This window comes from Silurus aristotelis (assembly GCF_946808225.1).
Source record: "Silurus aristotelis genome assembly, chromosome: 1".
In the NCBI taxonomy this organism is placed as follows: Eukaryota; Metazoa; Chordata; class Actinopteri; order Siluriformes; family Siluridae; genus Silurus; species Silurus aristotelis.
The window spans coordinates 39,081,131-39,103,160 of record NC_139574.1 but is presented as its reverse complement, the minus strand read 5'-3'; the positions used below and the strand labels follow the sequence as shown (position 1 = coordinate 39,103,160).

Genomic DNA, 22,030 nt, shown 5'->3' with positions numbered 1-22,030 from the left:
CCCATGCCCATGAAACAATACTGCTGCTCACAGATGGTCACCTCTTCTCTCAGCCTGGCTTCCACTACTCTTTCCCATAACTTCATGGTGTGACTGATCAACTTAATTCCACTGTAGTTACTGCAAGTCTGCACATCTCCCTTATTCTTAAAGATCAGTACCAGCACACTCCTTCTCCATTCCTCAGGCATCTTCTCACCATCCAAAATCCTGTTAAACAATCTTGTTAAAAACTCCACTGCATCTCACCTAAACATCTCCATGCTTCTACTGGTATGTCATCTGGTCCAACCGACTTTCCAATCTTCATCCTCTTAATCGCTGCTCTCACTTCCTCCTTACTAATCCTATCCATTTCCTGCTTCACCATCTCCACACCATCCAACCTTCTCTCTCTCACTTTCCTCGTTTATCAGCTGCTCAAAATACTCCCTCCATCTTCTCAACACACTCTCCTTACTAGTCAACACATTTCCATTTCCATCTCCATCCTTTCTTGCTCTAACTTGCAGCACATCCTTCCCAGCTTGGTCTCTCTGCCTGGCCAATCACTACAAATCCTTTTCAAATTCTTTTGTGTCCAACTTCTCCTACAGCTCCTCATATTGCTTCTCCTTTGTCCTTCACCACATCCCTCTTTACCTGCTGCTGCATCTCCTTGTACTCCTGCCTACTTTTGTCATCACTCTGTCAAACCCAATTCTGTTTCTCCAACCTCTTCCTCCTTCTGCTCTCCTGCACTTCCTCATTCCACCACCACGTCTTCCTTTCTATTTCCAGCTGTCACATCAAGTACCTTTCTAACTGTCTCCCTTATCACTTCTGCAAAAGTTCCACAATCATCCAGCACCTCTTCACCACCACCGAGCCCCTGTCTGACCTCTTTCCTGAATCTTACACTACACTCTTCCTCCTTCAGTTTCCAACATCTTATTCTTCTTTCAGTCCTCAATCTACTCCTCTTCTTCATCTCCAAAACCATCCTACAGACCACCATCCGATGCTGTCTAGCTACACTGTTCCCTGGCAACACCTCATTCTTTGTCTTCTTCTTCTTCTTCCAGCTTCTCCCATTAGGGGTCACCACAGCGGATCATCCTTCTCCATAACCCCCTGTCCTCTACAACTACCTCTTTCACACCAACTACCTGCATGTCTTTCTTCACCACTTCCATAACCCTCCTCCTTGGCCTTCCTCTTTTCCTCCTTCCCGACTCCATCCTCAGCATTCTCCTACTAATATACCCCATATCCCTCCTCTGCACATGTCCAAACCATCTCAATCTCGCCTCCCTCACTTTGTCTCCAAAACATGCTACATACTCGCTGTCCATGGCAACACCTTACAGTCGCCTTCAGGTTGCATCTCCTACACAGAACATAGTCCACCTGTGTGCACCTTCCTCCACTCTTATACATCACTCTATGATCCTCCTTCTTCTTAAAATACGTGTTCACCACTGCCATTTTCCTCTTTTTAGCAAAAATCTTCCACCATTCCCTTCCACATTCCTCTTCTTAATTCCATACCTACCATCACCTCCTCATCACCTCTGTTCCCTTCACCTACATGCCCTTTAAAGTCTGCACAATCACCAATCTCTTATTCCTAGGATCTACCACTTCATCTAACTCACTCCAGATTTTTTCCTTCTCCTCCATGTCACAGCCCACCTGTGGAGCAGAAGCACTGATGATATTTATCATCTCCCCTTCAACTTCCTGCTTCACGTTCATCACCCTATCAGAAACTCTCTTCACCTCCACTACACTCTTACTGTACACTTCCTTCAGAATAACCCCTACACCATTTCTCTTTCCATCCACACCATGATAGAGCAGTTTAAACACCTCCAATGTTCCTGGTCTTATTCACTTTCCATTTGGTTTCCTAAAAACAAAACATATCTACCTTTCTCCTCTCCATCATATCAGCTCCCTCTCTCCCTTTACCAGTCATAGTACCAACATTTAAAGTACCAACCCGAACCTCCACTCTCCTCTACTTCTTCTTTTGCCGCTGCCTCTGTAGATGTCTCCCTCCTCTCCTTCTCCTCCTTCGGCCAACCGTAGCCCAATTTCCACCGATACCCTGTTGGCTAACGATACCTGTGGTGGTCGTTGGTAACCCAGTCCTCGACCGATCCGGTATGAAATTCTGATTCGTGATCTGCATGTTTGATTTGGCACATGTTTTACACTGGATGTCCTTCATAACGCAACCCTCCACATGTATCCGGGGTTGAGACCTGCACTAAGAGTGCACTGACTTGTGCAACACTAATGGCTGGGTCAGAGTATCTTCCTCCCAAATGTATGTAAATTGTGTATGTAGAACACTTTGGTCAGGAACTGTTCACATTTACATTTAGGTAGGTGATTTTCAGCTGAGAGTCTGAAAGCGGAGGTACATGCTAACAAGTTGATTGAAAATGCACTCATAGGCCATTAGGAGGAAGTAGGTTGCTGCTTTTGACAGCCACAGATAATTACCTGCAGTCGTCATCAATGTATTGTTGTCCCAACCACAGGGATTTTCACTCATCATTTGGAAGACAGCATGCAGATCAGCTCAGTAGGTACTGATTGTTTGCACCAGTCCAGATTTTGAGCTTTGTCTAATGAGAGCTACTATTAGCAAATGTTCTGAATCAGAAATGTATTTTGCTGAATCCAAAATCACCCAAACATTGCTTGAACATAGTTTCAGGTAGCTTTGTGATCGTGGACTGAATCCTGTTAAGCTCTGATGTTATCACAGAAGCACAACAGGTTCCACAGTCTTTTTCTCTGTCTCCTGGAATTAAAAATAAGAGGATATAATGCTTCCTGGTCTGGTACTGGGAAAACTCCTCCACTTGAAGACATAAATATCGGGGATTTTGTACGATTTTTTACAAGTATTAAATAGTTAACCTTTTAGGCCTCGTTGTTGCGTGAGCCCATTGTTCTCAGGTGTTGATATTTAGCAATAGATTAAATAAAAATGGAGAAGAGTAACCATGACTAACTATACATCATTCTAAAGCTTTAAGTCTCAAGCAGCGATTTCAGATCTCTGTTTTTCAATGGAAAACGTATAATGAATGTATTTGCTGAATTTGTGTAAGCAGTACACAATAACAACATGCATAAAAAAACGCACTACTTACATTATTATATTTCCGAATAACTTTCACATAAAAAAACGACATCTTGCTGGTAAAAAAAAAAACAAATAAGGCTGGTAGAAAATAGTGTTTAAAAACGGTTGAGACCACAAAAAAATAAATAAATAAAAATAAACAAGTAAAATAGGCGGAATCTTGGGTGGAGTCTCTACTCTCTCTGCAGGTGTCATGTTTTTTTTTATGCGCTGCCTTTCATTTCAAACCTTATCTTTCCAGCCAGTAGCATTATGGAAACAAAATGATTGATGGAAAATGTAGCCAATAAGTGCAGGATTATAACGATATATGGGAGGATTTTATTCTCCACGTGTATGAGTCTTAGTTTTATTACAATTTACAAACTCTTACTGCCGGAAGTAACACGTGCATAGTGACAAACCAGGAAGTGATGCAGCTCTCAGGTCAACACAAACAGCTGTTTATAGCTCGTGCTAACTGGACTTTGTTTACAATAAAACAAAGAAAACAAGGGAAAAAAATGAACAATCAAAGTTGTTTTATCTGAGATTTGCAAAAAAAACAGCGATGTGGAAAATATTTTTGGGGGCGGAGTAACAACAGAGACTTGGAGATCCGCATGGGGTTGCGATTTTACATCTGTAAGTTACAATATATCTCCCTTTTTAGTTTTATATACGATTTGATTGGTTTTTTGCCTGTTGTTTTTATAAGAGAAATGCTTGAAAAGTAAGTTTGTGTGTGTTTGTGTGTGTGTGTGTGTGTTGTTGAGATTGGAATGGCCAGACATCAATATGAATGGCCATGGCTGTAAAACAAGAGCTTGTCTGGCTACCTGGCCATCAATATGAATGCCAAATCAACATCAATAGCCCCAAACATGTAGAACAAAAGCCTTTAATGGTCAGCAATTCATTTCTATGCAGACTGTATGAAATATGAGCTCATGAGACATGTGGCTTTTAACCCAGTGCTGTTCTGGATTGCTCCAGGACTGATTTCATGTATTTATATATTAAATAAAAATAATGTTCAATGCAGAAAATGTATATTCATGGGACTTCATCATCAAATAATATATTTTTGAGCAATATCAACTTTGATCAAAGCTCAAAGTGTCTTCTTTCCAAAGATATTTAAATTGTGTATGTGGCACATTTTTATCAGAAACTGTGAACATTTAAATTTAGGTAGAGCATTTCAGCATTTCAAAATTTGGGCGGGGAGGGGCGAACCAGACATAGTCTCAGATTAATGTTTGTAGGAATCTCATTTTTTATGATATCTTCATTCAATTTAAAATATAAACTATTGAGAAATGTGGATTTTTCTGGATTGCTCCAGGACTGATTTCATGGATTTATATATGAAGGAATAAAAAATTCATTTAAGGATTTTTTTTACAGTACTTAATCATCTATAACTTATTATCTTTTTGAGCAATATCAATTGTAAATAATGGACAGTAAAGCACAAAGTGTCTTCTTTTTAAAGATATTTAAATTGTGTATTTAGTCCACTTTTATCAGGAACTGTGAACATTTTAATTTAGGTAGAGCATTTTTAGCTGTGAGTCCCAAAATTTGTGTTGAGGCCTAACAGGTTAAAGGTTTTCTAAAAGGCCTCAAAATACATCTCATTTATCTTGTTTCAAAGCATATCAGATTACTATAGCAGACATTTCTGATAACATGCAAGACCAAATCTAAAATTATTACACTATATTGAATCATTTTATATTGTTTTCCAGATGCACCACTGCTCAGATTGTGGGAAGAGTTTTACTAAAATTGCTGTTCTGAAAAGACACCATCGTATCCACACAGGAGAGAAACTGTATCACTGTGAACAGTGTGGGAAGAGTTTTACTCAACAGGGTCAGCTCAGATTACACCAGAGTATCCACACAGGAGAAAAGCCGTATTACTGTGAACAGTGTGGGAAGAGTTTTAATCGTCAGAGTACTCTTAAATCACACCAGCGTATCCACACAGGAGTGAAGCCGTATTACTGTGAACAGTGTGGGAACAGTTTTACTCATAAGAATAGTTTCAAATCACACCAGCGTATCCACACAGGAGAGAAGCCGTATCAGTGTGAACAGTGTGGAAAGAGTTTTACTCATCAGAATAGTTTCAAATCACACCAGCGTATCCACACAGGAGAGAAGCCGTATCAATGTGAACAGTGTGGAAAGAGTTTTACTCATCAGAGTAATTTTAGTATACACCAGCGTATCCACACAGGAGAAAAGCCGTATCAGTGTGAACAGTGTGGAAAGAGTTTTACTCATCAGAATAGTTTCAAATCGCACCAGCGTATCCACACAGGGTTGAAGCCATATTACTGTGAACAGTGTGGGAAGAGTTTTACTCAACAGGGTAATCTCAGATTACACCAGCGTATCCACACAGGAGTAAAGCCGTATCACTGTGAACAGTGTGGGAAGAGTTTTAGGGATCGGAGTGTCCTCCTCCGCCACCAGCGGAGTCATACAGGACAGAAGCTGTACCTCTGTGGACACTGTGGACAGAGCTATGTTCATCAACACTCATTAAGGAAGCACAAGTGCTCTAACATACAACCATAAAACAAATCATCTTCTTTAATTTCTTATTTGAAGGGATGTAAAGGGAAATTGTACTGTAAATATTGGGGAAACTTTAAATTGTAATGTTAATTTTAATTAGCTCTAACAAACTGGACACCTTTCCAAGCCATCAGAACATTGTTGTTCCATCTACAGTTACACTACAACTACACTTTATGGCAACATGTATGAGGCTACCTGAGCATCTCACCCATATGTGCTTTTTGAACATTATCTAATAGAACGGCTTCCAATCCATTGTCCCCTGAGCCCAGTGTTACTGATTTACTGCAAACTTGAGCTTGATCACACGGTTACACAGCAAGATCAGGGAATAGATTTTTGTTGTACATGTCTGGACCAATAAGAATTAAAGTGCAGACAAAGTCTTTTTTAAATCTAAAATGTTAAACGTATAAACCTTTGGGTATTTTGCACCAACGTTCATTTTTTGTGTTTCTCTAACTTTGAATAAGTTTATTAGTCAACTGTAGAGTTTGGTTGAGGAGTGTTGATGGGGCTGTACTTTAGGGGTAAGACTCAGCCCTTGATTTAAAGTGTAGGGAAATGTTCATTACTTTAGCATACCAAATCATTTTGGACAATGCTATGCTTCTAATATTGTGGGAATAGTTTGGAGAAGGCCCTTTATTAATCCAGCATGACCATGCCACAGTGCACAAACTGAGGTTCATAAAGACATGGTTGGATGAGTTTGGTGTGGAAGAACTGAACTGGTCTGCACAGAGCTCTAATCTCGACTTCACTGAACACCTTTGAGATTAAGGTGAATGTTTAAAGTCGATTATTCTAAATGGACTGTATGCGTCTCTGTGTCATTAAAAACGTGTTCAGGAAAAAAATTTGTGATTATTTCATGAGCAGTTCACTTATACTTTATTTTTTTCTAAGGAAGAAAATAGAAATGCTGGTGATAGAAACAATGTTTTGATTCTATATCATAGATGATTATGAAGTATCAACAAATCATCATTGTTATTTACTAAATTAAATTCCAGTTATTAAAAAAATTCTATTATGCAGAAAGAATAAAATGGAAAGCAATCAACTTTATTGTGGGAGCATTAAAATCTGTGTTTCCAGGGTCCAACTGTGACACTCAGTAACTTCAGTAGTCTCAGTCTAGAATTGTATGCAGTTCTCCCTGCTCTGAATACAAGAACACCCGAGCTTCATCACCAAATGGAAATAAAAGTTAATTAATAACCAAAATAACTAAAATCTAATGGATATTTACACTACATGCTGCATATGAAAATTACGTTTGCATACAAATTTTAGACAACTAATTTCCACTTAAATATAAAGAAAATGGTGCAATGTGCTTTTTGAACAAGTTAATATGGTTCATTTAAATGTATAGTATAAGCAAAGATTACAGGTTTAAATATGTGTGCAGCTCAGTGTTGCAAAAACTAAATAATACAGATTTACTTGTATATAAATACACTTTTGCCCCACTATTACATTAGGATTAGTTTACACACTGAAATACCTTATACAAATTGCACAGAGTGGGTAGTTTATTAGTACTATTTATCTACATTATATGGGCATCGTGTGGGCATGGGAGCAGAGTGGGCACTTTGATGGGCTGAATGTGGGCCCCAGTTTAGTCAGGGTTGTGGGCCCCAGTTAGGTTGCCTATTTTGTTTATTCGAGGGCCCTGTATGGGCCACATCTGGGCTATATTTAGCTATATTATTCAATTGATGATAAATTCAATTGATATGTTTTTGCGTGTTTTATATGATCGAAACAAAAATGTTATATATTAACAATAACATAGTACGACCTTTAGTAAAAAAAAACAAAAAAAAAAACAATTCGCTTGTGCAGCTCACAGAGTCTCTCATTGGCTCCTGTGTTCCCGCCTTCTCATTCTGAAGAAACGGTCATCACTCACTACCACTGATCACCTGACCTGGATAACCTGACCCGACCTGACCTGGATAACCTGACATCTCTGTCACGGTAAGAAATTATCTTTTGTTTTAAATTAATCACATTTTACTGTTGTTTTAATTTAATGTATTCTTCTGAAGATTTGTGGTAATTAAAGTTACAGGCACGATATAAAGAAGGTAAGTGTGGAGAGTGAACTGGTTTACCTCAGAGATAAACACCTGTGGAAAACTGACATTCTTAATGATAAGCAGATAACTAGGACATTGTCTACTAAAATGTGGAAATAACGACTTCTCAAACCATTTTCACCCGTGTTTTCTCCATATAGTGTCCTCATGATAACAGGAGGGTGAAACAGTAAAAGCACTGTGGAGTCTCTTTCTCTTTCACTTCCTCAATAACATGTGTATATACAATACACAGAGAAAAGCTCTGAGGAGATTGTGACAATACTTAACATTATTTTAATGTGATTTAGGTGAAATAGGTAGAGGTGATAAAAAACGTTCATATTTATATAATTTCTAAACATTACTAAAAATATGATACGTTATGATTATGTTAAAGATAATAAACGTCATTTTGCTCAGTTCATAAAGTCAGTCAGATCAGTTTTTGTCTTTTTTATTTTTTTATTTTTTTGACTGATAGTCTTATTCTCATGTAACTTGCATGCATACAAATAATGGGTTGTGCCCTGGTTGATGCAGTACCATGCTCTACTTTTATATGAATTTTTTGCTTAACAGGAAGCCTGAAGCAGAACCGTTTACTGAAAACTGTCAGTAAGAAAGAGCTGGAGAAAGCGCTTGGTAAATGGTTCACAAATGCAAGAGACAGAAGGCAACCGTGCTTTGAGAGCCCAGTGGGACCATGATCAGAGGGCAGTACAGCCGGAAGTGTAAGTCATATAACCTATAGCTAAGGCTGCACAATTAATAATATTTTATCCCGATCACTGTTTTTGCCTAAAAATAAATAAAAAAGTTTTACAACACGTGCTGCAAACCCCCACAACACAACCAAACACAGAAACACGCTGCAAACCCCCACAACACAACCAAACACAGAAACACGCTGCAAATCCTCACAACACAACCAGTGCAAATGAATTGGTTGTGTTGTGAGGATTTGCAGGACGTTTCTGTATTTAGTTGCGTTGTGAGGATTTGCAGCTCGTGTTGTTTATACGATATTTTCTTAATTTGCTGGTGTTTTTTGTATTTGCATATGGTTTCTTCAATTGAACTTTCTGGTCCACCGTGATCCGAGGTGTGACTTACATCTTTCAGCTGATCAGAATCATAGTTCAATCACTGGCTTTTGGCAAAAGCCAAATATTTGTTTAAGAGTCAAGTTCAGACGCAAGGTTGATATTTTAATTGTTACATTCATAAGTTTTGGATTCCGTGACTGGTCCCCCGGCATAAGTTATTACTGTGTGAGGCAGAGGTGGGAACAATTCACTGATGAGATTCTAGGATATGTCTTAATTATATTGATGCTTGTTTTTTTACATGCTGCTGTAAATGGTAGTATTTTAAAATGTACTAAATTGCCTTTTCTGTCTTCTCTTTCTTTACTGTTTTGTAGGTGTGCAGCTGAGGAATCTGCATAGACCCACCAGTGAACTATTCTACATTAGTAATTCTGTTATTCCTGTTTCCTGTTTTTATTTACTTGAATTAATTTAAATTAAATGTGATTCACACATTCTGAGTTAGTCATTTATTTTTCACAGTTCAAATAATCAACCATGTAATTTTAATCATAGAGCAGCACATAAAATCAACTATTAGTTCTTTGTTTGGTCAGGCACAGTTTTACATTGTAACTGAGGTTTGAAATGGTTTGACACCCACTGTGGTCCCATAACAACCCCATAAAGGGGCCATTTGTGGGTTGACCCATGATTAAGTTATGTGGGTCCCATAAGGGTCCTTTTTGTAGCCCACTTTGGCCCCATTTTTAACACCTATTTGGGACCCAAATAGGCCCATATAAAGAACACCTATATAGGTCCCACTTAGAGCCCACCATGGACCCATCAGTCGCCCCTCTGGGCTAACACACATGGGGCCCATGTGGAGCCGATCGACAAATTTCTCTGGGCCCCATTTGGGTTGCCCATGCAGGGACCAAGTGACAGCCCATCAAAAACCCACATGGGGCCCACATGACAATGTTGGCTGGGTTAGAGGGTCCCGGAATTCAAGCTACTTTACTGCATATTGTAATATTTACAATTTTGGAATGTATACATTTTACCTTCACATGTTTGGTATCATTTTAAAGGTTTTGGTGTGATTGGAAATATGATCTCAGTCCCATATCAGACCCCAGGTTTGGGGAAATTCTGTCCTACTGACATAAGGGTTGCCCCGGAGAAGATCCTTACCAGGTGTTCTAGGTGACATTTGGTTTATAGGTCACATCCTGTCTCAAGAAAGGGTTTGCAAAACTTTTATCACTTTGAATTTACAAGTGTTTACGATGGTTTCGGTATTTAAGGAAATTTGGCGAAACAAGCATTCTGTAGTCAGAACTTCTCTGTGTGTCTCTATTGCCAGTTACAGTGATTCTTTAACATTTCTTTAGTAAACTGCATTGTTAAAACATTTGGTTTTATGCTGATCATGTCATGCTTCTATTATTTGTTTTAGATGTGACATTTGTTTATTGATTATTGCCTGGCAAATAAATGTAAAATTCTTGATTAACTCTGTAACTTCCTGAAATCATTTATATCTAGTTGATTATGTAGCCTGGTGTTACCGCAAATCTACGACCAGGATAGTACAAACTGAAGGCTCATGAACAGATGGAGCATAGAGCACAACGTCTGAGACCTTCTGATTTCTGACGATCACTGATTTAGCAAGTTATAACTAAGTGGCTAAATACATTATTCTTTATGCATGAGCAAGCATTGAGAGGTCTACTTAAAGAATATTAGTTTACAGTTATATCCTCTGACTAAGATTCGGACTGGCCAATGTGCCTCCTTGAGCAGGTATCGTTTGCCAAGCACAAGGTTCTAAGCAACTCCGGATCCATAACGAATGATTAATTGAAAAGACGGAATGCAACCAATAAGGTGATCATCTTAAATTAGAGATATTCAAGTTAAATCTTTATTATAAATTGGAGTCAGATTGGAGGTAAAAATTAGATTCATGTAACAAAGTGCAATCCATTTGAGTAATCTTTTACAGCCGCGCGAAAGACTAACACACAGCATACCTTCACCCACACCAGTGGATTCCGTCATTGGGCCATTGGGTGGGCACCTTACATCTTACTTAGATTTTAGTTCTGTGTTGCTTTGTGTCATTTTGTCTTGTATTATGGAGCACTTCGGTCCTTAAGCAATATTGTTTTGTTTTACTGTGTACTGCACCAACTGTACAGCATATGATTAAAATGACAATAAAAACCATTTATTTCACTGTAGGAGCTATTTTTAATTTCTTAGATAGATAGATAGATAGATAGATAGATAGATAGATAGATAGATAGATAGATAGATAGATAGATAGTTAGTTAGTTAGTTAGTTAGTTAGTTAGTTAGTTAGTTAGTTAGTTAGTTGGGACTGGAGGTGACCTAAAAACCAAAAACCTCCAGTGGTAAAAAATACAAAAACAAAAAACTAACACCTGATAAAGATCTTCTCCGGGACAAATCTCACATCAGTAGGACAGAATTTTCCCCAAACCTGAGATCTTTATTTTTGGTCTGTTCTACTGATATTGTACTGAGATCATATTTCCAATCACACTGAGACCTTTAAAATGATACCAAACAAAAGTAAAAATTAATACATTACTAAATTATAATAACTGCAGTATGCAAGTATAGTAGCTTGAATTCCAGGAACTTCTTAATCATCTTTCCATGACCCGGTCATATCCCCAGGAGGGAAAGAGGGGGCTCAAGGATGGGTGAGTGGGCTGCTGAACAGATGTCTTCCTCTCCTCAAATTAAAGAGATCTCCTCCTCAGATTAGAAAGTTTAATGTTCTGTTGCATGGCAGTTCTCGGGGTCTGACCTCATGGAAAGATCTGACCATTCTTACAACTTCCTCAATAATTCCTGAGGAACAGGAAATGGCAGCACTGGAGAATCAAAAATCTGTAAAGCTCTGGTCAGGTTTAGATTCAGCATGTGAGCACATGTCTTACATATAATAAAGTAAAAATCTATAATTATTGTGATGTTTAATGAAAATTTAATATTTTTAATTTTGTTGTGTTTTGTTTATTTTAATAAATTTTTGGACTTCATTTAAATCCTAACTAAAAATAAAAGTTTAGTTAGAATGAAGTCTTATAACATCTACTGTTAAAATAAAACTTTTAACAACCTCAGTTATTCAAAAACATCAGAAATCACACTTTGGCATTCAATACATTACAAAATAATTTAATTCAATAAATTAATTTTAATAACTCAATCCATTCAGTTTTGTTTGTTAATTTAAACTCTGAAGATTAAGTTCAAGTAACTCGGTTCAAAAAAAAAAATATTTAAAAATAATAAGGTCCAGAAGAGTCGGTTCACTGGTTTCAATTCAATTAAGTCTAAATCAATAGATTCACTGGTAAATGACTCGATTCCACAGTTCTAACAAAATATGTAACATAAAACATTCTGTCTCCTTAATTTTTTCAGCAGTCTCACTCAAGAAAAAGAAACTTTTGTTTCCAAACATCTCAACATTCACTGTTTCTAGTTCAATAACAGAACAAATAGCGTCTCCAAACACTTCTCAACCTGCTCCCTACTCTCACCACGAATCGGTGAAATGGAACTGACCAGCTGGCAGAGGATTCTCTCTGGTCTTTAAGCCTTCATCTAACGCAAATCAAGCACAGATTTATCCAAAAAGAAAGATTCATTCTCTATTTAGCATTTGTAATTAGCATTAGATGTATGACTGTGTATCATATGGCTTTCGTATGATTCTTTGAGTTAAATACCAGAGATTCTATTAACTCCTTCCACAACACACAACCCATTTAAATACAGTTTATTGTAATAACTACAAATTACACAAAAATCCTGCATTTTGAAAACATTTCATTCAGATTTTACAAAGTGTACTGAACATGACCTTCAAATGAAGCACGTTAGCTGTCTAAGCTCAATGCAAAATATAATTACATTCCTTAAAATAGTCTTCCCAAAACACACCGTTACATTATACGTTAAGCATTTGTGTAATATATTTAGGTTATTTTCGATAATAAAACTACAAGAAAGTTTGCGTGAACCAGAGAACATCCAGCCCCTTCTAAAATGCAGTTGATGAGGGGAAACCCTGTGCAAAATGCTACGGAATTGCTACAGACTGCGCATGCGCAATGACAGGAAGTGAAACGCTTTTCCCAACTTAATTGTTCATTTTCATTGGACAAAATAGTAGTAAACATGCAGTTAAATCTTTTTTATGAGTAAACTCAACACTGTGTTGTGTACATTGTATATCAAGTACATACTTTTGTAGTAGTATGAAATCAGGAAGGGGGCAAACACTTTTTCACACCACTGTGTATATTTATTTGCATGTTTTCACACTTAAAAAGTCAGGAAGGTCATTTTCAGCTGTGAGGCCCAAAAGTGGGGCTGAAACCGAACAGGGTTCAAGAAACCGGGTTTATTTTCATATAAGTAACAGTTTTTAGTTCAGTAAACTTAAGTTGATTTAAAGGAGAATTCAGTGCTGTTTAGTTCAGTAAAGTCTTCATTTAATCCAAAACTATTCGATTCATTAAGTTCAATTATCCTCAAATTAATATTTTTACATTCAATAAAAAAAAATCATCCAGTTTTCATTTATGTTTATTTAGTGAATAATGCATTTAATAAACAATTAGTTTCACTCAGAATAACATTTTATTTTTTAATAAGTAGTAAAAATTTGTTTTTTATAAAACTCATCTGAAGCATATAGATAAAAATGCAAAAGTTGGTCAAAAGAAAACATTTAAAAGTAAAACATTTCTTCCAGCTCATAAATTCTATAAAACATGCAGCATTAAACATGAACTTCCAGCAGATGAACATCTCATAATACTGTCTGGAAGTGAGAAATGTACAGGTTGTTTTTACTCCATACACATGAACTTACTTTGATCAGAAACACAATCATACTCCAAATCAATTAATCAATAAAGTCAATAAAAGAATCCCAAACTGCTGTGTGTCTTGTCCTCGCTATTAATGACGTCATTAGAGCTCCACTACTTCTAATGACCTGCTGTGACAGTGAGCTCTAATACACATCACACTGCCACCTACTGGTCAACATTCATAGAGTCACTCCGGTCAACTTCCGGTTCTCAACTCAGACCCAGTTTACTGTCAAATACCGCGTACTAACTGCTTTCTCTATGGAGCTCTATGTAATGTGTAGTTTAAACTTATTAATCAAATACAATTATCACCAGAATGTGAATAAAAGACAGTTTGGACTTTAAAAACCTCTATGTATTATGTAACAGAGATATCTACTGAAGCTAGCCCCGGTCCGTCCTCAGAGAGCATGGAGTCCCGCTGACCTTCACTCGCTTTATACACAGTTTACAGCCGTTTTTATCTTATTTATGACTGTAATATCGCTCTTCTCTCAGGAACAACAGAATAGTTGTAAAGACACCATCATACTCTAGCTGTGCTTTCTCTCTGTAATCTGCGCATGCGCGTGTGTGTGTGTGTGTGAGAGAGAGAAAATATACTTGTGTGACGTCACAGGCGGTGGATCAGGACACGTCTATATAAGCCAGAACGCGCCTCTGTTTCGCATTTGTGAATTTGCTAATTGTAAGTTAGGAGACATAAAAATGAAGCTCTTCAGAAGTTTTAAAGAAATATTTCAAAGCTGGAGACAAATAAAATATAAAAAGCTTGCTGAAGAGGAGGATGAGGAAGTTGATGAAAGAAATGAGAGAAATGCCATACATCTCCAGAGCTGGTTGATAGAAAAAGAACAACTGGAGGAACGTGTTGCTCAGCTTGAGTTCAGTTTGGAACTGACCACCATGAAGCTTCAGTCTTCCATGAAAATCCATGATGAACTGCAGAAAACTGTGGAACTTGTGAAAGACAGCTGGGTGAGAGAACAAAAGAAAGTGGAAGAACATGTTGCTCAGCTTGAGGCCACTTTGAAACAGACCACCATGGAGCTCCAGTTTTACTTCAAAAACTATAAGGAACTGGAGAAAACTGTAGAATGTGAGAGAGAGAGAGCTGGGCAAGTGAACAAAAAAAAGCGGAGGAACATGTTGCTGAGCTTTAGGTCACTTTAGAACGGACCACCATGAAGCTCCAGGATACTCAGAATCACTGTGAGAAAGAGAAGAAGACTTCAGAGAATTAGACTGATTATTATATGATCTTTTAGACAATTTAATATTATTAAAAAAATATCTTGCTTTGTAAAAGATCAACATCACATTTAACTAGACAACAAAACACCATTAATAATATTTGTACAGAATTAAGTAAAAATTAAGTCCTAACATGGCCACTAGAGGGCAGTGTGAGACTGACATCTGACCAGCAACTGCAGTTATTATTATTATTATTATTATTATTATTATTATTATTATTATTATTATTATTATTATTAATATTATCATCATTATTATTATTATTATTATTTTTATAATTATTATAATTGTTGTTGTTGTTTTGGTGGGGTTTATGAATGTTCCATGCTTTGATCAGCAAGATCAGTCCAGTCCAGTTTTATAATATGTATAAGATGAGGGTGTGCTGATTGTATAACACTCAAATAACATTGTTTAATGAAACCAATTATTTGGAATTTAATCATTTTATCTTTTTGGGTTTCATATATGTGTAAATTTGCAAATAATAATATTAAAAATTAATCATTATGAAAAAAAGGTATATGTGTAAATGTAGATCTTTATGTACTGAAGCACCTCAGTGCAATAAAGTATTACATTCTAAAGTCCAGCAAACACGACATGGGAGTCAATTCCTTGTAGCATTTTCTTGAACTTGGTTTGCAGGAAAAAAACTGGTTATGTTGAAATAACAGGTTAACAGATGATAACTGGATAAATAACTAATGAATAAATGCTTCATCCAGCTCATTAACATGCAAACTGATGATGAGTTCCATCACCTGCTGTATGAACCTGAACAGAATCCACATTGTATTTCTAGTTGGAGATGCTGAGATTCTCTTTTTATTGAAATCTTTTGATTAAAACAGCAGGATGAGTTACTAAAGCTGAGCTTTTTCTCTCACTGAGACGTGAATTCTGTAGCACTGTAGAACAGAATTCTGTAGAACTTTCATGGAGGAGTCTCCCCCGTGTGGGTGGAGGAGGAACTGCTACAGTTTGGAGCCTGATTTGAGGTCAGATCAAGTTGAGTTCTAACAGTAAGTTTAATGTTCTAACACAGGGATGTCAAACTCAATTGCACAGGGGGCCAAAACTCAAAGCACACTTTAGGTCGTGTGCTGAACAGGATAAACATTTATTAAACACACTAAAACAAAATTTTTTTTAAACATAAATATGAATAAAAACAGACAGGAATATTATTCCAGAATAAATAAAATTAAACTTTAAATAACTTAAAATATTTTGCTCTCCATAAAAATATCTCCAGTCAAACTCAAGACGTCTCACAGCTTCATCATGCAGCTCTTCAGAAACTCTCCCTCAGTAAATAACCGGCTGATGTGCCTCTGATTTCTCCTCTGTTTTCACACCAGCTTCACTTTGTGATTTTGCTCTGGTGAAAAACGTCTGCTGAAATGCCAGATTCTTCTTTAAATCTTCTACTTTCTGTATCTTCTACTCTGCATTCAGGTTTTTCAGCTTTTCCTGATGTTTTGTCTCGTAGTGCGTCTTAGATTCAATTCTTTAATTACAGCCACATTCGCTCCACATATAATACACACGTGTTTACCGGCAGTTAAAAAAAGTTACTGATTCTCTCTCCAAAAGTAGCATCATATTTAACCAATAAAATAAACAAGGCTAAAATAAGAATGAAGGATAAGAACTTCGTCCAATGTGGAGTGGTTTTTGATTGTTGTCAATCAATCCATTTTAAAGGAAAGAACACTATGTACAAATAAAATCTCCACAAATTTAAACCTATTTTGTAATGACACTGAATTGAGATAAAAAAATGTAAATAAAAATCTGTGTGACATGAACTGCCTCATATTTATTGTCCACTGAAATCCCACCCTCCCTCCATCTTCTTCGCCGGCTCCAACAGTTCAACACACTCCCTCCATCCTGCACAGGGCCGGCCCTGGTCAATTTTCTGCCCTGGGCAAGATTTTACTTGGTGCCACTTCCCTCACAGCCCATTCACCAATAATCATTGTGTTCAAACATTCATAACCTTATTTTAAATTGTTTCCAGTGAAACTATAAAATATAGGTGCTGTCTGGGTCACATTATAAATGAAACACAAACAGTAAGAATAATTACATCTGGTCTTCCTGCACATAAATGTCTTTATTTAAACACTTCTTTATCATACAGTACTGTTTAATCTTCCACTTCATTTTAAAAAGTGTTCAATGTCCAGTAGGTGGCAGTAATGTTCTACTAAACTTTAGCTCCCTCTAGCGTTATCACGATGAATTACACTGTACTACACTTTTAAAGGGAATTTTACATAAAATGTTATTTTTTTTAAATAAGCCAAGTTATAAACAAACATTACCAAATTAGTACGGTGGCTGAGAAGTGCAAAACACATTAACAAATCCAAAAAACAAAATAACAAATGCAAAAACAAAACAAATCAAAAAACAAATGAACAAATTCAAAAACAAAATAACAAATCTAAAAACAAATTAACAAATGCAAAAACAAATGAACAAATCTGAAAAAAAATTAACAAATATGAAAACAAATTAACAAATCCAAAAACAAATGAACAAATGCAAAAACAAAACAAATCCGAAAACAAATGAACAAATTTAAAAACACTTTAACAAATCTGAAAACACAGCGACAAGTCAGACAAACCGGAAAAGGTAGGTATCGTTTGTGAATGTAAACTTACGGATCATTGGACGAGACACCTGTCATTCACCTGTATATCTTGACTGACAGGTGTCTTGTCCAATGATCTGTAATCAAATATATAATATATAATATAAAATATTTTATATGATCAAAAGTAATATTTCAGATTGAATCCCAGTGGAAACGTGACTGATCCGAAGCTGCTGCTTTTCAGCTGATACACACTGTGTAGTCAAAAGTATTTGGACACCGGTATATTCAAGCCAGATGTGGTTCATAAATTCACCTAAAATGCACTTTATGACTTTTATCTGAAAGGAATATTCACATTTACTATTATTTATACAACACCATGTCACTATTAGGGTTTATTAGAAGATTACACACGACAGTAGTATTTGAGTGATGTAGTGGTGAAGCTCTAGAAGTTTTTTGTGTATAAGTGCAATATAAATAAATGAAATTCAAGTTAAATAAAGCTGATTAATATTAATGTAATAAACTAAATGATCCAGAAAAAACGAGTACAGATTTAATAACATTTATTTTGTCCAAAAATGTTTTTATAAAATTCACTATTTATGCTGAGAACCTGCATGAAGGTGGTACTAAATTTATTAAATGAACCATTTACATGTTAGAACTCAATCAAACTTACTGTAAGAACTCAACTTGATCTGACCTCAAATCAGGCTCTAAACTGTAGCAGTTCCTCCTCCACCCACACGGGGGAGACTCCTCATCTTGATATAACTAGACAACGAAAACGATTAATAATATTTGTACATATTTAAGTAAAAAGAAAGTCCTGACAGAGCCACTAGAGGGCAGTGTAAGACTAAAATCTGAGAACCAACTGCAGTTATTATTGTTATTATTATTATTATTATTATCATATTTTATTATATATATATATATATATATATATATATATATATATATATATATATATATATATATATATATATATATATATATATATATATACTTCCCGTGGGCTCACCACCTGCAGGAGGGACCGTAAGGGACGGTGCTGTGAGGATTGGGCAGCAGTCGAAGGCGGGGGCCTGCTTAGACTGCTGCCCCCGCGACCCGAATTACGGATAAGCGGGAGAAAATGGATGGATGGATGGAGATATATATATAATTTTATTTTTTAAATTTTTTTTCTTAATAATATTAAACCGTCTTAAACTAAAACTGTTTACTGTTTTACATACAGGGGGTTCATGTTTAATTTTTAAGCTTAATTTTTGTAATATAAATAAATGAAACTGAAGTTAAATGAAGCTGATTAAAATTAATGTAATAAATAATGTAGAAATAACGAGTACAGATTTAAAAACATTGAAACAATTTATTTTGTCAAAAGGTTTTTATAAAAATCCAGTCTTTATGTTGAGAAACTGCATGAAGTTAGTATTAAATTTATTAAAAGTATCATCTACATGCAAGAACTCAATCAAACATGTTAGAATAAAATGTAAACTTGATCAAACCTCAAATCAGACTCTGAACTGTACGAATGCTATTTGTTCTGTTATTGAACTAGAAACAGTGAATGTTGAGATGTTTGGGAACTGATTATTGTCTGTATATATGCAGGTCAGGGTTTTTTCATGCTGGAACACTACAATGTTCATTACAATGAGACGATGATGTAAGATGACGAGCCAAACCACGGAGACAAAGCTGACTGAGGAGAACCCTTCAAACTAACCCAGGAACAGAGAAGGAACTTTCTGACCAGATGCTGGTTTTGCACAAACAGAACAAACGTTTATTTTTCTTGAGTGAGACTGCTGAAAGAAATATTTTTAAGGAGACAGAATGTTTTATGTTACAGATTTTGTTAGAACTGTGGAATCGAGTCATTTTCCAGTGAATCTTTTGATTCAGACTCAATTGAACCGAATCCAGTGAACCGACTCTTCTGGACCTTATTATTTTTAAATGAATTTATTGAACCAAACTCTTTTGAACCGAGTGACTTGAACTGAAATTGAGTTATTAAAATTAATTTATTGAATTAAATTATTTTGTAATGTGTTGAATGCCAAAGTGTTATTTCTGATGTTTTTAACTAACTGAGGTTGTTAAAAGTTCTATTTTAACAGTAGATGTTATAAGGCTGCATTCTAACTAAACTTTACATTTTTAGTTAGGATTTAAATGAAGTCCAACACTTTAATAAAAGAAACAAAACACAACAAAATTTAAAATAGTAAATTTTTATTAAACATTACAATAATTATAGATTTTTACTTTATTATATGTAAGACATGTGCTCACATGCTGAATCTAAACCTGACCAGAGCTTTACAGATTTTTGCTCTCCAGTGCTGCCATTTCCTGTTCCTCAGGAATTATTGAGGAAGTTGTAAGGATGGTCAGATCTTTTCATGAGGTCAGACCCCAAGAACTGCCCTGCAACAGAACATTAAACTTTCTAATCTGAGGAGAAGATCTCTTTAATTTGAGGAGAGGAAGACATCTGTTCAGCAGCCCACTCACCCATCCTTGAGCCCCTCTTTCCCTTCTGGGGATATGACCGGGTCATGGAAAGATGATTAAGAAGTTCCTGGAATTCAAGCTACTATACTTGCATACTGCAGTTATTATAATTTAAGAATGTATGAATTTTAACTTTACATGTTTGGTATCATTTTAAAGGTCTCAGTGGGATTGGAAATATGATCTCAGTACAATATCAGTAGAACAGACCAAAAATAAAGATCTCAGGTTTGGGGAAAATTCCGTCCTACTGATGTGAGATTTGTCCCGGAGAAGATCTTTATCAGGTGTTAGTTTTTTGTTTTTGTATTTTTTACCACAGGTTTTTGTTTTTTATTTATCTATCTGTACAAAAAATTAAAAATAGCTCCTACAGTGAAATAAATTGTTTTTATTGTCATTTTAATCATATGCTGTACAGTTGGTGCAGTACACAGTAAAACAAAACAATATTGCTTAAGGACCGAAGTGCTCCATAATACAAGACAAAATGACACAAAGCAACACAGAACTAAAATCTAAGTAAGATGTAAGGTGCCCACCCAATGGCCCAATGACGGATTTCACGCGGCTGTAAAAGATTACTCAAATGGATTGCACTTTGTTACATGAATCTAATTTTTTACCTCTAATCTGACTCCAATTTATAATAAAGATTTAATTTGAATATCTCTAATTTAAGATGATCACCTTATTGGTTGCATTCCGTTTTTTCAATTAATCATTCATTATGGATCCGGAGTCGCTTAGAAGCTTGTGCTTGGCAAACGATACCTGCTCAAGGAGGCACATTGGCCAGTCCGAATCTTAGTCAGAGGATATAACGGTAAACTAATATTTTTTAAGTAGACCTCTCAATGCTTGCTCATGCATAAAGAATAATGTATTTAACCACTTAGTTATAACTTGCTAAATCAGTGATAGTCAGAAATCAGAAGGTCTCAGACGTTGTGCTCTATGCTCCATCCGTTCATGAGCCTTCAGTTTGTACTATCCTGGTCGTAGATTTGCGGTAACACCAGGCTACATAATCAACTAGATATAAATGATTTCAGGAAGTTACAGAGTTAATCAAGAATTTTACATTTATTTGCCAGGCAATAATCAATAAACAAATGTCACATCTAAAACAAATAATAGAAGCATGACATGATCAGCATAAAACCAAATATTTTAACAATGCAGTTTACTAAAGAAATGTTAAAGAATCACTGTACCTGGCAATAGAGACACACAGAGAAGTTCTGACTACAGAATGCTTGTTTCGCCAAATTTCAAAGTGATAAAAGCTTTGCAAACCCTTTCTTGGGACAGGATGTGCCCTATAAACCAAATGTCACCTAGAACACCTGGTAAGGATCTTCTCTGGGGCAACCCTTATGTCAGTAGGACAGAATTTCCCCAAACCTGCGGTCTGATATGGGACTGAGATCATATTTCCAATCACACCGAGACCTTTAAAATGATACCAAACATGTGAAGGTAAAATGTATACATTCCAAAATTGTAATTATTACAATATGCAAGTAAAGTAGCTTGAATTCCGGGACCCTCTAACCCAGCCAACATTGTCATGTGGGCCCCATCTGGGTTTTTGATGGGCCGTCACTTGGGCCCTGCATGGGCAGCCCAAATGGGGCCCAGAGAAATTTGTCGATCGGCTCCACATGGGCCCCATGTGTGTTAGCCCAGAGGGGCGACTGATGGGTCCATGGTGGGCTCTAAGTGGGACCTACATAGGTGTTCTTTATATGGGCCCATTTGGGTCCCAAATAGGTGTTAAAAACGGGGCCAAAGTGGGCTACAAAAAGGACCCTTATGGGGCCCACATAA

General features: G+C 36.3%; 1 protein-coding gene across 2 annotated transcripts in view; it reads left to right on the top strand.

The window, feature by feature from the left end:
* Positions 1-22,030, top strand: part of LOC310723944 (uncharacterized protein) — a 66,748-nt gene that overhangs the window by 16,928 nt on the left and 27,790 nt on the right. Inside the window, exons 2-4 of one of the 2 annotated variants that reach the window (XR_014532869.1) lie at positions 7,579-7,713; positions 8,397-8,548; positions 9,241-9,360. The exons of the other annotated variant lie outside the window; for it this stretch is intronic. The gene's annotated coding sequence lies outside the window, so the exon portion shown is untranslated. Of the gene's footprint in view, positions 1-7,578; positions 7,714-8,396; positions 8,549-9,240; positions 9,361-22,030 lie in introns of those variants that run through there. 2 annotated transcript variants of the gene reach the window in all.